The sequence below is a fragment of the Rhinatrema bivittatum genome, unplaced genomic scaffold (assembly GCF_901001135.1).
Source record: "Rhinatrema bivittatum unplaced genomic scaffold, aRhiBiv1.1, whole genome shotgun sequence".
Taxonomy (NCBI): Eukaryota; Metazoa; Chordata; class Amphibia; order Gymnophiona; family Rhinatrematidae; genus Rhinatrema; species Rhinatrema bivittatum.
The window spans coordinates 85,563-108,586 of record NW_021820754.1 but is presented as its reverse complement, the minus strand read 5'-3'; the positions used below and the strand labels follow the sequence as shown (position 1 = coordinate 108,586).

Sequence of the window (23,024 nt, the reverse complement as noted above, 5' to 3'; positions counted from 1 at the left end):
ATCTTTTGTGAGAGTTGGGAATGAGGCCCTTTATTTTCTCATGTGGTAAAGCTGCCCATTCCTCTTGGCAAAAAGCCTCCAGATCCTGTAAATTCTTTGGTTGTCTAGCATGATCTGCATGTTTGAATTCTCCCCAAAGCGGCTCAATGATGTCGAGGTCAGGAGACTGTGATTGCCACACCAGAACCTTCACTTTCTTCTGCTGCAGCCACTGAAGGGTCGACTTGGCCTTATGCTTTGGATCATTGTCATGCTGGAAAGTCCAAGTGCGCCCCATGCTCAGCTTCCTGGCTGATGAATGCAAACTGTCCTCCAATATTTTCTGATAAGATGCTGCATTCATCCTGCCATTATTTTTGACTAAATGTTCTGTGTTGCTGTATTTCACATGCCCCCAAAACAGCAGAGATCCACCTCCATGCTTCACATTACGAATAGTGTACTCTTCTTCATAGCGTTTATGGGTGTGACCATAAAGCTCAGTTTTGGTCTCATCACTGAAAATTATTTTGTTCCTGAGGTTTTGAGGCTTCTCTAGGTGCTGTTTGGCATATTTTAAGTGGGCTGTTTTGTGATGTTGGTGCAGTAATGGCTTTTTTCTGGCAACTCTACCATGTAGCCCATTTTTGCTCAACCATCCCCTCATCATGCACACTGAAACACCCACACCACTTTATTTCAGAGGAGCCTGTATTTCAGTAGAAGTTGCTTGTGGGTTTTTCTTTGCATCCTGACAAATTTTCCTTGCAGTTGTCTGAAATCTTTCTTGGTCTACCTTGGTATTAACATAACCCATAATTTTCCATTTCTTGATCAGAGTTTGAACAGTACTGATTGGCATTTTCAGATCTTTGGGTATGTTTTTATATCCTTTTCCTGATTTATAACGTTGAACTAGTTTTGCTCGCAGATCCTTTGACAGTTCATTTGCTTTCCCCATGCTTCAGTAACCACCAAAGTCAGTTCAGCCCTGGATGAAATGCACAAGGGTTTCTCAAGAATTAAGAAACTCAGACTATTTATACACACATTAATTACAATCAAACAAGACACATGTGTGGATACCTACCCTTCATTGTCATCTCAACCTGAGTGTTTTACTTCATTGTATATTATCAGCCCAAACATTCAAGGGTATATAAACTTTTGAACAGGACCATTTTATTATTTCCCTTATTGCTATGGTTTGTTTAATGATTGTGCTATTCTGTGATGCATAATAGTTTTAATTTGAAACACATTACAAACAACAGACATGTTTTGTCTGATCACTCATGCTTTCTTAAAATGCTACACAAAATTATGAGACCCAATATCATATAACATGTAACTAAATACATTGAACAAAGACCTGTTATATTTGGATGAAAATTGAGTGTACCTTCATACGATGCGAACGGCTGGTTCTGCTATCGTGTCTGTGAGCCTATCTTAGGCTTCTAAATCATTAGGTACCTCAATACTTAGTTGTTAAATTATGTTAGTGTCCACTGGATAGTGCTCTTCAAAGTAAATTTGTAACACTGAATGTTATAACGCTGGCCTTAGCCACCACTTATCTTGTGCTTGCTTTAGTAGTCAGTCTTGTATAGCCTGACTACTAAAGCAAGCACAAGATAAGTGGTGGCTAAGGCCAGCGTTATAACATTCAGTGTTACAAATTTACTTTGAAGAGCACTATCCAGTGGACACTAACATAATTTAACAACTAAGTATTGAGGTACCTAATGATTTAGAAGCCTAAGATAGGCTCACAGACACGATAGCAGAACCAGCCGTTCGTATTGTATGAAGGTACACTCAATTTTCATCCAAATATAACAGATCTTTGTTCAATGTTCTTAAAATGCTAGGCATTTTACAAATTCTGCCAGGGTATGTAAACTTATGAGCACAACTGTATAAGAACATAAGACTTGCCATACTGGGATAGACCAAAGGTCCATCAATTCCAACAATGGTTAATTCAGGTCATAAGTACTTGGCAGGATCCCAAGGGATAGATAGATTCTATGCTCCTTATCCTAGGGACAAGGGAGAAATGACTACTTACCTGATAATTTCCTTTTCTTTAATGAAGATAGGTGGATCCACAACCAGTGGGTTATGCACTTCTACTAGCAGATGGAGACGGAGCAAAGCTGACATCACGGTATATATAGCCCTGCACTGACAACAGCCCACCAGTATTCTCTGCAGAAGCCAACTGTGGACAAACAAAAACGTGATTATTAACAGATAACTACGCCAGCACTCAGCTATCAGGAAACCACTGAGCTCAGACAAGGAGTATAGGGACTGGACTGACACTTACCACTAACCCCTGGAACACACAGCCACACAGGACAATAGCATAAGCATCCTGCAGCCAAGGGCAGGAAGGTGGATCCACTTATCTTTATTAAAGAAAAGGAAATTATCAAGTAAGTAGTAATTTCTCCTCTCTTTATTATTCAGATAGGTGGATCCACGACCAGGGGGATGGCATTAGAGCTACTCCCGAATAGGGCTGGAGGCTGCCCACAGTCCAATCAATACCACACGTGCAAAGGCAGCTTCCTTCCAGGCCTGCACATCCAGGCAGTAATGCCTAGAAAAGGTATGTAAGGAGGACCACATTGCAGCTTGGCAAATCTCGATGGGAGACAGCAATCTAATCTCTGCCCATGACACTGCCTGATCCCTAGTGGAATGACCCCGAACCTGACTAGGCAACGGCAGCTCAGCATTCACATACATGGCCGTGACTACCTCCTTAATCCAGCAGGCTATTTAGTCCGCGACGCCGGCTCACCTGGTTTACTCCTACCATGGCGTATAAACAGCTGGTCTGTCTTCCTGAGAGGTTCAGAAACCTCTAAATACCTCAAGATATGCCTCTTGACATCCAAGGACAGTAACAGGAGATATTTATCCAGAGTCAGCAGGGAAATTGATTGACCATCTTTGGCAAAAAGGACGGAACAATACGCAACTGTATCGCCCCCATAGTCACTTGCAGAAACAGTTCTTGGCAAGACAAGGCTTGCAGTTCAGAGACTCTAGGCACAGTACAAATTTCCACAAGAAACACCGTTTTCAAGGTAACTAACCTCAAGGATAGGCTACACAGCAGTCAAAAGGTAGGACCTGCCAGAAAATCCAAAACCACATTAAGACTCTACAAGGGAACGACGAAGTTGCTTCACCCCTTTTCAAAATTTCAAAATGAGAGGGATCTTTACCAAACAAGGATGAACTCTTCGATCCCTACACCAAGCTTCAAACACTCACCAAACCTGCACATAGGATAAGGAATTAGAGAACTTTCTCGCTTGTAGCAAGGTGGCAATCATCACAATGGAATATCCATGGTTCAGCATCTGAGCCCTCTCAAAGACCATCCCGTAAGACAAAATTGAGTCGGACCTTTGTGAAGAACAGGCCCCTGCCATAGCAGATCCCTGTGAACCTGTAAAGGGACAGGAGGGTCCACCAGGAGCCTTCATAAATCTGCATATCAAGGCCTTCTTGGCCAATCTGGTGCCACCAGAAGCACTATTCCCCATGTGACTCTTGATCCTCTGAATCATTCTACCCAACATATGCCTCAGGAGGGGGAAGGCATATATGAGCTTGTCCTCCAGCCACTCTTGCATAGATACCCAAGAACATTTGATCTCTCCTGCAACTGAAGAAGCTAGGAACCTTCGCATTGCAAGATATTGCCAGCAAGTCTGGAAACGGGAGGCCCCAGCGATCCATTATGAGCTGGAATGCCTCATTTGACAATTCCCATTCTCCTGGGTCCAGACTCTGTCTGCTGAGAAAGTTGGCTCTTACATTGTCTTTTCCTGCAATGTGGGAGATTGAGACCTCCTGAAGATGCACTTCCACCTATTCCATGAGTTGGGCTATTTCCTGCGACCCTTGCTGGCTCTTGGTTCCTCCCTGGCAACTGATATAAGCCACTGTTGTTGCATTTACTGACACCATCAGGACCGCTCGACAAATCATACGATTGCTAACCAGATGGCCCAAACTTCCAGCCGATTGATGCTCCAGAGAGACTGTTCTGTACTCCAGTGCCCTTGCACTGTCAATTCCTGACAGTGGGCCCCTCAAGCCCTGGAGGCTCGCATCCATCGTTTTAATACTAGCCAGTTTGGTGATCATAGGGAAACCCCCTTCCTTAGATGATCCACTTGCAACCATCACTGCAGCTATATGCTGATCTCCACGGGCAGGTGACGCTGTATTGAATAGTCTTGAGACTGTGCACTCCAATGAGCCTGCTGAGTGAGCTGAAGACCTCGCCCACAGAACCATCTCTAGGGTGGCTGCCATCAACCCGAGCACTTGTAGATAAGACCGCACTGTCGGGCATATTGTTTGTCAATAGTCACACCTGTGCCATCAGCTTCTGAATGCGGCCCTCCAGCAGGAAGACCCTGCCTTGCTTCATGTCGAACCAAACACCGAGATACTCCAGTGTCTGGGATGGCTGCAGATTGCTCTTGGCCAAGTTCACCACCCAACCTGGTTTCTGTAGCAAGGAGATCACCTTGTGAGAGACCCAAAGGCTCTCTTCCACACTCTTGACCCGAATCAGCCAAACATCTAAGTACAGGTGAACCAGAATGCCATATTATTCTCAACACTGCCACAACCACCACCATAACCTTGGAAACAGGCGTCTGAGAACTGTGTATCCAGCTGTGCTTGCAATAGGTGCTTGTAAAAAAAAAAAAAAAAAACCAAACACACATTCAAAACATAGGCACTTAAAAATTAGGTGGCTAATACACTATTGAGGTAGGTGCAACTTGAGCACCCACCTAGGCACCCTTAAACGACCCACTTTGCTTCCATCTAGGTGCCCTTATGCGCACAAGTAGATGCACAGCCAGGATTGTAAGCATGAATCGATATACCCGAAGAGGGCAGTGTTTTGCACAGAAAAAAAGCATGCAAACGCCACCGTGGCCTACCACACAGCAAACGATCTAAGCCTGACAGCAGGGCCTAGCCCAGAAGGCTGCTCAAGCTGCCCAAGTCCCCAAGCTCCCCTGGAATTGGGAACGGATGTCGGATCGGTGCGCCAAGCATGGAGACCAGAGGGGAGAGGAATCCCTAAATCAACTCCCCCTTACCTTTTTTTTTTTTAAATTACTCTTTACCTGAGCTTAGCCCATCCTGGCCGAGTACAGAGTCGGTCTCTGGCTATGGAGGAAGAGGGCACAGATCTTTACTGCCATGATTGGCTTCCTCCACCCGCTTGCCTTTCAGCTTTTTTTTTTTAAACAGCTAAGTCCACACCAGCAGAAACCAGCTACTGGACCAAGGCACTCATCTGAGGGAGGGATCCGAAGAAATCACCTTAGGAAACTCAACTGAGGGAGGGAAATTAAGGTATCACACAGGAGAGCGGGGCAATAAACTTTTCTTCTTTGCACCTTCCTCAAAAAACTTTTAACACAGCCTCCAGTAGGGAAATGCACGTCCCCATCTATGGAGACAAAGAATACTGGTGGGCTGATGTCATTGCAAGAGTATATATACCGTGATGTCAGCTTTGCTCTGTCTCCATCTGCTGGTAGAGATGCATAACCCACTGGTCGTGGATCCACCTATCTGAATGCTAAAAAACTGAATTTCTGCAACTCCACCTTAATAATGGTTTATGGACTTTCCGCCAGGAATTTGTCCAAACCTTTTTTAAACACAGCTACACTAACAGTTTTCATGACATTCTCTAGCAATTAATTCCAGAGTTTAATTATACGTTGAGTAAAAAATATTTTCTCTTATTAGTTTTAGTAACTTCATTGTGTGTCCCCTAGTCTTTGTATTTTTTGAAAGAGTAAATAACCAATTAATGTTTGTTCGTTCCACTCATTATTTTATAGACCTCTATCATATCTCCCCTCAGCCATCTCTTCTCCAGGATGAAGAGTCCTAATCTCTTTAGCCTTTCCTCATAGGGGAATCGTTCCATTCCCTTTATCATTTTGGTTGCCCTTCTCTGTACCTTTTCTAATTCTGCTATATATGTTTTTTGAAATGTGGTGTCTAGAATTGCACATAATGCTCAAGATGCGAGTGAAATAATTTTTCTCACCATAAGACTGTTTCACCACAAAGTCAGGACCACAATTTTCAAACTATCCACACTGAGATAACGTCCATGGGTATTTTTTATTTTTTTTTTTAACTGTGGACTTTGCACTATTTCAAAGGAAAAAAAAATGTGCATGTACTTTTGTTTTGAGGCTTGCTGCTAGTCAAAAGTGCCTGCTTTTTTGTGCATGTACTTTTTTCTATGGCAAGTAACCATGTGCAGATTTGAAAATGTAATCTATGTATGTCATTTCCCTCCCCCAACCTAAACACAACCTTGGAAACGCCTCCTCTAAATGCAGCTAAAATATAACACGCATGCTTTTAGCCATAGTGAGGGAATGAACTTTCAGATGGTCCATTTATGTACAGAAATGGCGCTGCGAACGGTTCTTGAGAATTAGATGCAGGCTGGACTTTATTCAGCTCATGGATTTCTGGTCTTAGTTTTTATATTGTTCTTCAAAGTATGCTAAAATGAGGTACTGATGTAAGAAATAAAAGATAGGCACCTAATTTGGTTCATGTAGAGATTCTTCTGAAAAGTTAATTTTTTTATGTGTCTTTTTTTTTTTTTTTTTTTTTGCATTTTGTGTTTTAGGGTTTCTCACAGGACAAGCAGGATGTTAGTCCTCACATATGGGTGACATCACAGGATGGAGCCCAATCACAGAACACTTTTGTCAAAGTTTCCAGAACTTTGACTGGCCCCTACTGGGCATGCCCAGCATGGCACTAACCCTGCAGCCAGCAGGGGTCCCCCTTCAGTCTTCTTTTTTCCGTGCAGCAGTAGCCTCGCGGTTAAGGAGCTCTGCAGAGATTCCTGACAGGAATTTTCCTCACGGAATTACTAAAAGTTAATTTGCCCCACAGGGGTCCCTCCTTTAACTTTTTCAAGCCGCAGTACTCCGGTAAGTTTTTACCCGTTTTTCGTCGATTACCGTCGAGTTTGGCCCTCATGGCCTACTGGCCATCGACCGTACCGCGGCTCAATTTTTTTCCATGGCGTCGGGGTTCCGTCGGTGCCCGGGCTGTAATCGCACCATGTCCATCACAGACCCCTATAAAGTCTGTGTAATGTGTCTTGGATGAGAGCACAATGTCTTGACCTGCACCAAATATGCCCTCATGACATCAAAAGGTCGCAAGGCCAGAATGGAGAAGATGGAACTTCTCTTTCGTGCTCAAACCCAGACTCCGTCCATTGCGTCGACGTCGTCAGAACTGGCTCCGTCAACTTCACACCAGCATCGACCACTGCCCGGTGACCATCCGGCATAGACATCTTGGCCTTCGACACCCTCTATTCCCCCCCAGGGCCGAGGGGATCGTAGAGACAAACATTGCCATTGAAAGTCTCAAACCATTGAGGGAGCGAAATCATTGACCTCGCCATCGTCTGAGCCGCCGAAGAAGCCCTGTCCAGAAAAGGCACCGTCCTTTTCAGCGACCAGGTCACCGAGGCAATCCTCACCTGACAGGGTATGGGGAGCCGCGACTCCGCCTTTAACGGTGGTCCCTCCAGCTATGCCTCTGCCTCCTTCTTCTGTTCCGGAGCCGGGGCTGCTTGCTCCAGGTCTCAGAGAAGAACTGGACCGGATAGTTCAGGAGGCCATCAACAAGGCGATGCAACGACTCCAGGTTCCTCCGGCACAGACACCTGTAGCGATTGTGGAACCGACCACCGACCCGATTCCGGCAGCATTGGCACCGCTGCTTTCCAGGATGGAAGCGCTCATTGCCGCTTTTCCACCGATGGACCCCGGGTCACCGATGGCTCCGGTACCCTCCCCACTTACTTTGTCATCGGGAGGAGAAACACCGTTCCGCATCCCTCCATTGGGAGTTCTGCCTCAGCCATCCATGCCGATACATCCCTCGCCACCGATCCAACAAACGGTGCCGATATGCCCGTCGGCGCCACAGAGCCTTCCATCGATGCCCTCGATGCCGGTGCTTTCAATGCCTTCATCGGTGCCTCCAATTATTCCTTCGATTCCTTCAGAACCTAGACCAGGACCCTCGGGTATCCCACCACCCCGTCCCCCTCTAGCTCCTAGAGGGACAGGTGCTGATCCCTATGATACCTGGACTGATGATTCCTCCCCAGACACAGATGATTTGCCTTCACCACCTTCACCCACTGAAAGTAGAAAGCGTTCTCCTCCAGAGGACCTTTCCTTTATAAATTTTGTGAAGGAAATGTCTGAATTGGTTCCCTTCCAATTACAGACTGAACAGGATGATAGACATCAGATGATGGAGTTGCTTCAATTCCTGGATGCTCCCAAGGAAATAACCTCCATCCCTATCCACCAGGTTCTTCTGGATCTCCTCAAGAAGAACTGGGAATATCCTGGCTCCATTGTTCCAGTCCACAGAAAAGCTGACACTACCTATTTGGTACAGTCAGCTCCAGGTTTTCAAAAACCTCATTTGGATCACCAATCTGTAGTGGTAGAATCCGCACAGAAAAGAGCAAAAAGATCAAAACCTCACACTTCTTTTCCTCCTGGCAAGGAACAGAAGTTTCTAGATGCCATTGTTCACAGTGTCTTCCAAGGATCAATGCTTATCTCCCAAATTGCCGCTTATCAGCTCTATATGACCCAATATAATGGGGTCATTTTTAAGCAGATACAAGATTTAACAGACTCATTGCCTCAGCAATTTCAACAGCAACTCCAAACCCTAGTAAACAAAGGGTTTGAGGCAGGCAAGCATGAGATAAGATCATCCTATGATATCTTTGATACTGCTACTAGAGTATCTGCAGCAGCTATTTCGGCAAGGAGATGGGCCTGGCTCAAGTCTTCCGACCTTCGCCCTGAGGTACAAGACAGGTTATCTGACCTACCCTGTGTAGGAGATAATCTGTTTGGAAAATAGATTCAATGGACGGTGGTGGAACTTAAGGACCATCATGAGACCCTAAGACAGCTCTCTCTGATGCCTTCTGACTACTCTTCAAAACAGCCCTTCCGAAAGGACTCAAAGAAGTCATTCTTCCGCCCGAAGAAGTCCTACCCGTCACCAACCAGATCCCGTTCCACGAGACCTTTTCAAAAAGCCCAGTCTCGTTAGACACGGAAACAAAAACCGCAAGCAGCTCCTAAACCAGGTCCTGCTTCAGGTTTTTGACTTCTACCAAGAGAGCAGCAGCCAGCTTCCATTGACTCACATACCAGTGGGAGGTCGACTGTGCCACTTCAACAACATATGGCACTCAATCACCTCAGCCCAATGGGTACTGGCGATAATTGCTCAGGGTTACCATCTGAACTTTCTCTCCGTACCACCTGACTCCCCACCTCTGCCGACGTGGAGAACATCCGATCACTCCATCCTTCTGGATCAGGTGGTCTCCCTTCTTCTCCAGTCCAAGGCAATAGAACCCGTACCCTACCCTCAGCACGGCCTAGGATTCTATTCCCGGTACTTTCTAATCCCCAAAAAAATCGGGAGGCGCTCTTCCTATTCTGGACCTACGGGCCCTCAACAAGTACCTCCAGCGAGAGAAATTCAAAATGGTAACCTTAGGCTCACTTCTTCCTCTTCTACAAAGAGGAGACTGGCTCTGCTCTCTGGACCTCCAGGACGCATACACTCATATTGCGATAACTCCATCTCATCGCAAATACCTGAGGTTTCTAGTAGGCCCCAAGCACTATCAGTACCGAGTGCTTCCATTCGGCCTAGCGTCTGCGCCATGAGTCTTCACAAAATGCCTCGTAGTAGTTGCAGCCTTCCTCAGGACTCAAGGTGTTCATGTCTACCCCTATCTAGACGATTGGTTAATCAGGGCTCTCACTCAGCAAGCTGCTCTGTCATCCCTCAATCTAACCTTACACACTCTAATTTCATTAGGATTTCTCATCAACTACGACAAATCCTACTTAGTCCCATCTCAAACCTTGTCGTTCATTGGGGCAGACTTGGACACCTTGCAGGCAAAGGCTTTTCTGCCTCGACAGCAAGCTCTCACCCTCGTGTCTCTTGCGCACCAGCTGCAGTCTCAGCATTCCGCGACTGCACGCCACTTTCTCATCCTCCTGGGACACATGGCATCCTCAGTGCAAGTCACACCAATGGCCTGTTTGGCCATGAGAGTCATGCAGTGGACTCTACGGTCACAATGGACTCAAAAGCATTCAGCCCCTGTCGACCATTGTCCACGTAACCGATTCACTCCGTCAGTCTCTTGCTTGGTGGAGAAATCAGAACAATCTCCTCCAAGGCTTGCCCTTTCAAGCTCCAGACCCTCAATTAACTCTCACCACCGATGCTTCCAAACTCGGCTGCGGAACCCTGGAGCTTCGAGCAATCAGATATGCTCTCAGGGCATTTCAGGATCGCCTCTCAAATCAAGTTATCCTGATCCAGACAGACAACCAGGTGGCCATGTGGTTCATCAACAAACAGGGAAGCACCGGCTCCTTCCTTCTGTGTCAGGAAGCTGCACAGATATGGGCCGAAGCTCTCTCCCATTCGATGTACCTCAGGGCCACCTGGTTGCCGGGAGTGGACAATGTGTTGACAGACAAGCAGAGTCGCATCTTTCAACCGCATAGGTGGTCTCTCAACCCCTCAGTAGCGAACTCCATCCTCCAACAATGGGGATATCCTCAAATAGACCTCTTTGCGTCTCCTCAAAACCGCAAAGTAGAGAACTTCTGCCCTCTCATTCGCAGCAAACACTCTCAACCCAGAGATGCATTCTCCCTCTCATGGGCAACCGGTCTACTTTATGCATTCCCTCCACTTCCTCTTCTCTTGAAGACTCTCGTGAAGTTACGTCAGGACAAGGGAACCATGATCCTGATAGCACCTCACTGGCCACGCCAAGTGTGGTTTCCAATACTTCAGGATCTCTCCATTCGCAGGAACATTCCCCTTGGGAAAAGACCCGCTTCTGATCACTCAAAACGATGGGTGCCTACACCACCCCAATCTTCAAGCCTTGTCCCTGATGGCATGGATGTTGAAAGGTTAATCCTTCAACCACTTAACCTTTCTGAACCAGTTTCCCGTGTCTTGATTGCTTCACGGAAGCCTTCCACGAGAAAATCTTACTCTTACAAATGGAACAGGTTTACGTCTTGGTGCTCTTCTTAGTCCCTTGACCCCTTTACCTGTCCAATCACAAAGTTTTTGGACTATCTGTGGCACTTGTCAGTCAGATCTAAAACTTTCTTCCATCAGAATGCATGTCAGTGCAGTAGCCACCTTCCATAAAGGTGTCAGGGACGTACCTATTTCAGTACAACCCCTTGTAACACGTTTTCTGAAAAGCTTGCTTCACCTCAAGCTTCCACTCTGTCCTCAGGCCCCTTCTTGGGACCTTAACCTGGTTTTGGGTCGGCTCATGAAACCACCATTCGAGCCACTCTTCACTCAGAGTTAGTGAATTACAGGCCTTGGTTACCTATCCGCCTTACACTAAACTTCTGCAGGACCGGGCAGCACTCCGCACTCACCCTAAATTCTTACCCAAGGTAGTTTCAGATTTTCATCTAAATCATACTACCTACTTTTTTTTTTCCCCAGGCCCCATTCCAATCCAGGAGAACAGGCTCTGCATACCCTTGACTGTAAACAGGCTCTAGCGTTCTACCTAGACCGTACAGCTGCCCACAGGGAAAGCACTCAATTGTTTGTCTCTTTCCATCCTAACAAGTTAGAGAAGCCTGTGGGTAAGCAGACTCTCTCCTCCTGGTTGGCGGACTGCATATCCTTTTGCTATCAGCAAGCAGGCATTCCATTTCAAGACTGTGTTAAAGCACACTCTGTGAGGGCCATGGCGACTTCAGTAGCACACCTACGATCGGTGTCGCTTCCTGACATTTGTAGGGCTGCCACACCTTTGTAGCCCACTATTGCTTGGACAAAGCCGGAAGACAAGATTTCATCTTCAGCCAGTCTGTCCTTCGTAACCTGTTACAACGTGACGTACCAACACCCTTCTGCCTGCCCATTAGGGTTCAGGATGCCCTAGACCAAATTTTATCCCAGTCCTAGTGCTTCGCACACCTGGGTACATTTGGTGCATTTCTCGGACATCCTCAGTTCAGTACTCACCCATATGTGAGGACTACCATCCTGCTTATCCTGTGAGAAAGCAAATGTTGCTTACCTGTAACAGGTGTTCTCATGAAACCCGCCCGCCGCCCCATGGTGTTGGGTTCGTAACGTTTTCTTATGTTATTTTTTGGCACTGACTGTAGCTTTTAAACAAGACTGAAGGGGGACCCCTGCTGGCTGCAGGGTTAGTGCCATGCTGGGCATGCCGGGTAGGGGCCAGTCAAAGTTCTGGAAACTTTGACAAAAGTGTTCCATGATGGGGCTCCATCCTGTGATGTCATCCATATGTGAGGACTAACATCCTGCTGTCCTGTGAGAACACCTGTTACAGGTATGCAACATTTGCTTTATCTTCTATAGCCTTCCCATTTTGCTCTTGTACAAAAATGTTATGACAGTATGGCTTAGTTACAGTTACATTTCTCTTTTGTTCCTGGCAGTTTCCTCCAGCAGCTTTGAGCTTCCAGCTCAACTGGAACTGGTCTCTGTTAAGACTATGGTGTCATCAGCCTTCATTTGCAACTACTTGGGGTTTTTCTTCACCCCTATTTTATAACTTTCCACATAGTCCAGTCATTGCAATGACAGCCCTTTGGACAGGGACCATGGATCCTGGCTCCCCCTATGGAACTCGGCATGCGTGCATCATAATTCTGGCCATCAGTGAGCAATGGCTGAGACATCCTCTGACCCCAGAGACTGTAAACACTGCCTCCTCAATATCCCCATCTCCAGCCAGTGTGGGAGGAGAAAAAGAATCTGCTGCTTAGCCACCAAGCTGGCCGGTTACAGCTAATACATGTCTTTAGGTATTAGTAATACTTTAAATTCATTTGCACTGGCTTTACTTTCATTTGCACATTCATTGGCTGAAATTTGTATTGTGAAATGCTTTACCAGGCAATGAAATGATGCTATTTTATCTGCTCTATATATTAGATTATTCTCCACTATCTCCTCTGCCTGAAATGGTAGCAAGGTCTTTACATACTTTAAACAGACATTTTCTCGTTTCTTTGCCAATGACACTTTATGTAGCAAGATAATGACCAGATCAGGCCTATCAGCTAAGCAAGCATGATTGTAAAAACAGAAAAAGAGAGTACTTTTAGCTTTATGCATTGTCAATTTTTAATTAGATTTTTTTTTTTTTTTTTATCAAGCTCCCAGGCAGTTAACACATATACAGTTTGAGGAACAGGGAAAGTCTGCCAGTATTATCCTCCTACCTCATGAACTCCTTAAAAGACTTTAAAAAATATTTAATCTCTCTTACTCCACACAAGAAACCCCATGTTGCGTAAAATTTCTTTCGACAGATCAAACATGTACTAAGGTAGAGGGTGAGATGCAAGGGAAAGGAAGAAAATGGGAAATGGGGAGAGTGAAAAAAGCAAAAGAAACAATGCAGCAAGAGAAATAACAGTGCTAAGGTAGCAGAAAACATTGTAAAGGGAAAGAAATGAGGCAGAAAAAGAAAATGCAGAAGGGCAGCAAATCATGTCAGTCTCAGACAAAAGCCCCAATATTCAAACTAAATCACTCATTTTACAGTTCCCGTTGAAAAATGCACCAAAAGTCAGCGTGCAAGCTCCTGAAAAATAAGAAGCTCGGGGAATGTTCCTTTACTACACCTCCAAGACTGATTGCATCAATTATGCATAACAGTGGCAGGAAGCCTTTTAAATGAAACAGTGCTTTAAAAATAGGATTTTAAACATCAAAATCAAAACTTTACCTAAAAAGTTATCATATGTTCCGGTAGTGGTGATGTCAGCAGAAAGTTTATTTGCAGACATTTCTCTTCTATCAGGTTTTGACTAGTTACAAATGTTAATATTATGTATATGATGCAGTACTGGGCAACAGTAGAGAGCCCTACTAGTCATATCAGTCCTGGAGAAAACTAGATTTTTTTTGTACATTGTGATATCTTTTATTGAGCACAGAAACAGAGGATGCTGGCAGAAAAGGACCAGTTGGTCCATCCGGTCTGCCCATTTGTGAATGCCTGTTGTACAATCATGAGTCATGCTTGATCTGTGGTCTTCTCCCTCCCTCTGCAAGGTCCTCTTTGAGGTCAACATTCAAAGTCTTTGTCCAAGTAACTTTTCAAATTGGAGATTTAAATATCCTCCCTGTCTCACTTCCTACTATGTGGCTAAATTTTTATCTAGCTAACTCATTACCGCAAAAAATGTAATCAGATAGAGAGGCAGTGATAGAGAAATTCCAAAGGCCTAGTTAAATTTTAGCTGGCGAGTGCTGATATTTAGTGCTACCCAGCTTAAGTTTGCCAGGTAAGTCTGGTCAGAGAAATACCTGACAAAGTTACCCAGAAAACTTTATCGAGGTATATTCACAGCAGAACACTTATCTGGCTATGTATAACTTTACTGTTCACCGGTTTACTTAATATTGACCTCTTTGTGTCTATCCTATGCATGCTTGAATTCTGTTACTGTTTTGGCTCCTATAAACCTCCACTTGAAGTCTGTCCAAGGTGTCCACCACCCTCTCAATGAAGCAGTATTTTCTCATTACTTTTGACCTCCTCTGCCTTCAGCTCATCATGCACAGATTTCATCAAACAGGCAAATGCTATCTCAGTTTTTAGCAAGAGGTTATGCCTCTTGAATCATTAAATGTGCTTTCAAACAAGTTCTGTTTGTTATCTGAGATCTCCTGTTTCTTCCACAATCTAGGGATACCCCAGACCATCTCACCTGTGTACTTCCCTACTCAGCAAGAATTCATCACTTCTGTAGCATCATTAAGAAGTATTAGGGTACTAAACACCCATACCCTTTTTCAGGTACCTCCTCGTTTTGCCTTTCATCGCAGTGGGAATCTACGAAACTTTTTGGTCTCATTGAATTAGACTCTCATACACCATCAGAAATGTTATACACTGGCCACGCAACATATGGTCAATGCATAGCCTACACATTCACTTTGTCTGAGAACTTTCACCCATCCTATCACTGGGAAACAGTATGCGTTAAAACACTCCTTTTCATGCCTTCCCAAAGGGTGGTCTACATTATTTTAGGCCCTTGCCCACTTTTTTATGTCGGTAAGACTACCAGACTCTTGAAGACAAGGATTTTTGAACACCTATCTTGTATCCACTCCTCTCGCCCAGAGGTACCTTTGGTTTCCCATTGGTCAGAAATTTCATATATCCTTGATGATTTCCGTTTCTTTGCACTAGAGGTGGTTCCTCCATTGAGCAGAGGTGGTGATTTTTCCTCTTTACTGGTTCGCCATAAACAAAATTTACATCCTACAATCTTTATCCCCCCATGGTCTGAACCGGGAGATAGAAAGGGCCTCGTTCCTTTAACAACTCCATTAAATGTACCCCACCCCCACACTTTTGAAGTTTTGGTTTGGCCCCTCCATGTGGTCTCCTATGCTTTGTCTGTGAAATATATTTTTGCCTTTTTCCTTAGAGGGTGCTGATTGGCTATTGATTAAATACATCACTATCTTGCCTCCTCCCTCTCTTGGAGTTCCCTCAGAGGTTTCTCTGATGTTTTACCTGCTGATTGGCCACTGTATGCAGAACATAACTCCTCCCTCCTTGGAGGTTCCCTTGGAGGTTCCCTCTCTGACACTTTTGCTTCTGATTTGTCCCTATACTATTTGCCCACCCCTTTCAGATATATGAGCTTTGATTGGCAATTGAATGCTTCTCTGATTGGCCAACTTTTTGGCATGTTTATTTTCCCAGGGTTTGTTCTTGCATAGCTTATTTAAATACCTCATGATTTTCCATTTTGGTAGACTTCTCATATATGGACACTGTTGAAAATCATATTTCCCTGTACGTACCAGGATCAGTCCAGGACACCTGGGTTGTGACTCCGCACCAGTAGATGGAGACAGACTAAAACTTGTGGGCGGAGCATATATGCCCCTGTGCCAGTCACAGCCCCTCAGTCTTACTCTGTCTCCAGTAGGTGGTGCAGGTCCGGTCACAGCCCTGTCGGGCCTGATTCTGGTTGTTAGTCAGGTTCGCTTTTTGGGTTTTATTTTCTATTAGGCCTATTTGGTTTTTTTCTGTAAATTGGGTTTTTTGTTTAACTTGGTTAATTTTAGTCCCGGTTGCCCTGCCTCCCTGGGGAGTTGAGAGGTCCTGAGGGGACTACCCTCCCCAGGTGGAGGCCGCTGCTAGGGTTGAGGACCCGGCTGGACTAGTAGCAGCGTCAGGGGTGACACCGGGGAGCCCGGTTCACTCACCCCTGCAGGACAGAGGGCTTTTTCAGTACCAGGGACAGCGTTTTCTGTAAAAAAAAAAAAAAAAAAAGTGTTTGACTTTTGTTTCTGTCGGCTCTCCGTTGCCTGGCGTTGCGCTCCGTCCCGTCCCGCTCGGGGGGGGGGGGGGGGGGGGGCGTCGTCGGCAGGGGGGAGGTCGCCGATTTTGCCGCGGTGATTTTTTTCTTTTTCTTCAGCGCCCCTCAGTGTTTTTCGGCGCGTCCTTTGTTTTCCCGCGATTTTCTCGATGCCGCGCGGCTCGCAGTGCAGGGCCTGCGGCTCGGCGCGCGCGCGTCTCTCCCGGGACGGCCTTTGCTTGGCCTGTGTCCCGGGAGACGAGGGATCATCGGGGGCACCTCGGGGGACCCGTTCCCGGGTGGCACGATCGCCGTCGCAGGGGGGAGGGGCCCCTGACAGGCCTCCTGGTTCTTTCCCGGTTTCCGCGGGAGTGGCGGCCATTTTGTCCACCGGCCGGGTAGTCTCACGCGAAACGGTGGAGGCCTCGGTTTTGCCCCCTGAGCTCTCCCCGCAGTGGGGTGCGGCGGGGGAGGCCCCCTCGGAGGGGCCCCGGTCCCAGGGGACTTCGGAAATCGATTCTTCGGATTCGGGCGAGCTCTCAGAGGATTTAGCGCTTTGCTGCGCAAGGTGCTCCGATATAGGCGAAGCAAGCGCAGTCGGGGGGACGCCTCGCGCGCTCGGGTCCACCGGTCCCCGCCAAAGAAAAAGCCGGCCAGGAGGACGGCGAAGGTCGCCCAGGCCGCGGGCCGGAGCAAGCGGATTCCGCGAGGGGTGCCGCAGGGCTCGGAGTCCGAAGAATCCGCCGAGGCGGACACGGAGGCCTCTGAGGAACCCCTGCCGGGAGCCGGGAAGGCAGTGTCAGATGGCTCCGCGCAGCTCGCTACGGGGAAAAGAGCACAGGCCGTCGATGGGGATGACCCCAAGGTGGTGCGTTTGTTCCTTAGGGAGGAGCTGTCGCCGCTTATCCCGGCCATTCTCCAGGAGCTGCGGATTGATGCCCCTCCGGTGGTGGTCCGCCAGGAGGCAAATATGGATCCTGTCCTGCTCGGGCTCACAGGGCCGGCGGTTGCTTTTCCTTTTCATTTTTTCGTCCACGGATATCCTCTTCAAGGAATGGGATACTCCGGAGTTGGATTTGAAGGTCAGCAAGGCCATGGACAAGCCTTACCCTTTGCCGGAGGACGCGCTGGAGCTCCTCCGGCTCCCAAAAGTGGATTTGGCAGTGTCCGCTGTCACGAAGAGGTCTAACATCCCGGTCACGGGAGCGACAGCCCTCCGGGATATTCAAGACCGGAAGTTGGAGGTTCAACTCAAAAAGATTTTCGAGGTCTCTGTCCTAGGAGTGCGGGCCGCCATGTGCACGAATTTTGCTATGCGGGCTAGTCTGCGCTGGGCTCAAGTCCTTCAGGCGAATGCAGGTCTCTCTGCAGAGGAAGCTTCTCAAGCAGACAGGTTGGAGGCAGCCATTGCCTATGGGGCCGATGCGCTCCATGATCTGTAGCGCACCTCAGCTCACTCCATGGTGGCAGCGGTGTCGGCGCGTCGTCTTCTTTGGCTGCGCAACTGGGCAGCGGATGGCTCTTCCAAGGCTCACCTCGGGGCATTGCCATTTAAAGGGAAATTGCTATTTGGCAAGGAGTTAGATGATTTGTTGGTTTCCCTGGGTGAGAATCGAGCGTTTAAGCTGCCGGAGGATAGGGCCCGTCCGCGATCTTCCTTCTCAGGCAGAGCCCGGTTCCGGGGGCCCAGGAAGTCCAGACCGCAAAGATCCTCTGGATCCTCATATAGGTCGTCCTCCTCGCGGAACGCTCAGTGGCAGCAGTCCTTTCGGGGCAAGCGTTTTGGCCGGCAAGGAGGGGCTCCGTCGGGTGCGGGGGCCAAGCCTTCACAATGAAGTCCGGCCGGCCCATCCCTCCTCGTGGCCTCGGCACGTTGTCCCAAACGTGGGGGCGCGTCTCTCCTTCTTTCTCGAGGAATGGGCCAGCATGACGTCGGATCAGTGGGTCCTCGACGTGATAAGACACGGCTACGAGTTAGACCAAGAAAGACGGCTCTTTCCGCCCCATTCTGGATCTGAAGGGAGTCATCAGATGCCTTCGGGTTCCTCATTTCAAGATGGAAACCATTCGTTCCGTGATCGTGTCAGTGCGCCCCGGCGAATTCCTGGCGTCCCTAGACCTCACAGAAGCATACCTTCATGTAGGCATCCATCTAGCTTTTCAGCGGTTCCTGCGGTTTTGCATTCTGCGCAGGCACTTCCAGTTCCGGGCGCTCCCGTTCGGCCTAGCGACAGCGCCTCGGACATTCACGAAAGTGATGGTGGTCGTGGCGGCGCAGTTGCGGCGGGAAGGCCTGCTGGTTCACCCTTACCTCGACGATTGGCTAATCCGAGCGAAGTCTCAGAGTCTGTGTCGGCAGGCGGTGACCAGGGGGTTACAGCTCTTGCAGTCCCTGGGCTGGGTGGTCAACTACAACAGAGTCATCTTGAACCTTCTCAGTCCTTGGAGTATCTTGGAGCCCTTTTCGACACGAAGCGAGGCAAGGTGATTCTCTCTCAGGAACGGATATGCAATCTGCAGTCTCAGGTGCTACGTCTTCTGTCGCTACACCAGCCACGAGTCTGCGATTACCTGACGGTTCTGGGGTCTATGGCATCCACTCTGGCGTTAGCCCCTTGGGCGTTCGCTCATCTACGACCGCTGCAGTCCTCATTGCTTTCCTGCTGGAAACCGGTTTCCAAGGATTTTTATCTACCTCTCCCTCTCGAGGGTCAGGCGCGAGCCAGCCTGAGCTGGTGGCGGGATTCCAAGCATCTCTCCTGTGGAGTGTCCATTCTGCTGCCCGACTGGACGGTGGTGACCACGGATGCCAGTCTTTCCGGCTGGGGGGCAGTGTGCCAAGGGAAGTCGGTTCAGGGTCTGTGGTCAGAGTCGCAGACCCGGTGGTCTATCAACCGGCTGGAGACCAGAACGGTCCGTCTGGCGCTGCATGCTTTTCTACCCCTAGTATGCGGACAGGCGGTCCGGGTATTGTCGGACAACGCTACCACCGTGGCTTACATCAATCGCCAGGGCGGGGCAAGAAGTCCTCTAGTGGCGGAGGACGCGTGGCTCTTGATGCTCTGGGCAGAGCGGCATCTCAGCCATCTCGCTGCGTCCCACATTGCAGGAGTCGACAACGTCCAGGCGGATTTTCTCAGCCGTCACCGTCTGGATCCCGGAGAGTGGGAGCTGGCGGAAGAGGCGTTTCTCTTCATCTGCAAGACTTGGGGAACGCCCCACATGGATCTGATGGCCACGTGGCACAGCGCAAAGGCTCCGAGATTTTACAGTCGACGTCGCGAAAGGGGCGCAGAGGGAGTCGACGCGTTGGTGCTTCCCTGGCCGGCGGATGTGCTTCTGTATGTGTTCCCACCGTGGCCCATGATCGGCAAGATTCTGCGGCGCATAGACTTGCACCCGTCCAACGTGATCATGGTGGCGCCGGAGTGGCCGCGCCGTCCCTGGTTTGCGGACTTAGTCCAGTTGTCGGTGGCCGCCCCCCCTTCGCCTTCAGGGGTTCGCGGGGCTTTCTTCGGCAGGGCCCCGTCTGTTTGGAGGATGCGGATCACTTCTGTCTCGCGGCATGGCTTTGAGAGGTACCGGTTGAAAAGAAAAGGCTACTCGGATGCGGTCGTTACTACGTTGCTGAGATCCCGAAAACAGTCTACTTCCCTGGCTTATGTTCGGGTCTGGGTAGTGTTTGAGGAATGGTGCGTGGAGCGGGGTCTGAATCCCACTTCCGCTTCTATTTCTGATATTTTGGCGTTTCTCCAGGCGGGGCTCGCCAAAGGTTTAGCGTGCAATTCCCTTCGGGTCCAAGTGGCGGCGCTTGGGTGCTTGCGAGGTGAGGTCCGGGGAGTCTCTCTGGCTCTCCACCCAGATATCTCCCGCTTTCTTAGGGGGGCTAAGCACCTCCGTCCTCCGTTGCGGCCCCTTGCCCGTCTTGGAACCTCAACTGGGTACTCTCAGCCTTATGCTCAGCGCCGTTTGAGCCCCTGAAACGTTATACGCTCAAGGATCTCACGTTGAAGACCGTATTCCTGGTGGCGATTGCATCAGCCAGTCGTGTTTCAGAATTACAGGCGTTGTTCTGTAGGGAGCCCTTCTTGCGCATCTCCGATTCGGGGGTTTCCTTGCGGACGGTTCCCTCCTTCCTTCCTAAGGTCGTGTCGTCGTTCCATTTGAATCAGTCGATTGAACTTCCCGCTTTCATGTTTGGGGAGTCTTCGGACCCGAAAACGAAAGACTTGGGAAAACTAGATGTGCGGAGGTCCCTTCTTCGCTATCTAGAGGTTACTAATCCGTATCGGGTGACGGATCATCTGTTTGTGTTGACTTCGGGTCCAAAGAAAGGTGCTGCGGTGTCCCGCACGACAATTGCCCGTTGGCTCAAGGAAGCCATTGGTTCTGCGTATCTTCTGCATGGAAAATCGCCGCCAGTGGGTCTTCGGGCTCATTCGACGCGGTCTCACGCTGCGTCTTGGGCGGAATCTTCTCAGGTGTCGCCTCAAGAGATTTGCAGGGCGGCTACCTGGAAGTCGTTGCATACCTTCTTTAAACATTACCGGTTGGATGTTCAGGCTACTGAAGCTGGGGGTTTTGGAGAGAGGGTACTCCGAGCGGGACTCTCTGCTTCCCACCCTCGGTAAGTTGGCTCTGGTACATCCCAGGTGTCCTGGACTGATCCTGGTACGTACAGGGAAAGGAAAATTAGTTTCTTACCTGATAATTTTCGTTCCTGTAGTACCAAGGATCAGTCCAGGATCCCGCCCACAGTGCTGCGCTATAGTAATGGAGAGTCCGCTCTTTATTGTTTCTTTCACTACGCTGACCCTTCTTGAGTTGCTCTCCCGGTTTGGGAGTCTACGCTGACCCTTCTTGAGTTGCTCTCCCGGTTTGGGAGTCTGGTTTCGGTAGGGGTGTTGGATTTCTTTCGTTTCCCTACCAAGTTTGTATGGTTAGTTATGGTTGCCTTTTTGGCTTTTGTCTACTTTGACATTACGTATGACTGAGGGGCTGTGACTGGCACAGGGGCATATATGCTCCGCCCACAAGTTTTAGTCTGTCTCCATCTACTGGTGCGGAGTCACAACCCAGGTGTCCTGGACTGATCCTTGGTACTACAGGAACGAAAATTATCAGGTAAGAAACTAATTTTCCTGTATGTTGAAACATTTTACTTTGTTCTCGCTTTTACAATATCTACTGTATTACTGTCCTGATATATGTTTTTACTAATAGATGTAAGGTGGTTTCCGCCTCTATCGTCCCTCCTGACGCAGTCCCTCCCATGAAACATGGAAATCTTTGAACTTTTGAAACCCTGTAGAATTTTTGGACAGTACTAGTGGTTATTAGCATACAATTTAGACTTTGTCATACAAGAATTTTTAACATCATACAGCAAGGCTGAACGAAGGAAGCATTTATAACTAAAAATTATTGTGGAGCATGAATTCCTACAGCAAAGCTGTAGCATATAATGGATTGCAGGTGATGTCAAACAAATGAAGTTAGTATCAGCTAGGCAAAAACTTAGTTATTGGACACCTAAAAATACTGTGAACAGGCAGTTAAGGTAGCATCTTGTTGAGATTCTGAGCAGAAGGTGTTAAAGGTTACCATACAGCGTCATTAATCCAATGTCTTGGTTCATTCCATTAATTCTAGATTTCAATAGATTACTCATATTAAGTTCTCATGTCTTTCTTTCCTGTATATTTTTTTAAATTGCAGGTTGGAAGCTATGTTTTGGCTGGGAAAAGCACTGCCCCGTAGGTGTGTGGATGTTCGGGTCAGAGTGTATCAGTAGTGGTTCATCCTGGTTAGGAGGGCCTATCTGGGTGTCTTCATGTAACGCTTGGTGGGGCACGTCTTATACTGGATGAGGTACATTACAATGCTGGATCTCTAGTGAACATTCCATTTACTTCTATGGATTTGTACTACGGTGTGAAGCTGACTGTGTGCATGTGCCAGAATGTCTTCATTTCTTTTTATTGCAGAGTGGAGTATTTCTTGATTCTGTTGCCTGGTTAAATGTTGGTTTGTTCCTGATATAAGTAAGTTGGAGATGGTTGTAGATCATGGTGGGTTGTTCAGCGATTATGTTTTTCATACATAATAAGCATAAACTGAAGATCCATGAATTCATCTTTGAGATTTTCTTTGTATTAAAACAAATATTCTCTGGGTATTTTTATGGCATGTGCAGTTTCTCTGTCTGAGTCTGCTGGAATAGCCCTGTTGGATGACGGAGTTGCAAAGAGAGGTGAGCTATCTTTTAGTATCTTCTTCCAAACAGATTTGATAGTATTGGACAGCCTTACTGTAAAATTGCAGATTTTTGTGTGTGGCTGGGTGAAAGCTGGAGTTGTGTAGATATCTGTGGACTTTTTGTACGTGTGTGTGTGAGCATTTTCTTTTGTAAGTTTTATTGTCCACCACTAAATGTAATGGGCAGTAGAAATGTTGTTTTGATGTTAGTCTATTCACAGTGGATGTGGGTAAAGTAGGAAGGATTTG

The 23,024-nt window shown here is 47.8% G+C and overlaps 1 protein-coding gene across 1 annotated transcript in view; it reads right to left on the bottom strand.

The window, feature by feature from the left end:
• Window positions 1-23,024, bottom strand: part of LOC115082082 (WASH complex subunit 1-like) — a 107,346-nt gene that overhangs the window by 21,254 nt on the left and 63,068 nt on the right. The window lies entirely within an intron of this gene.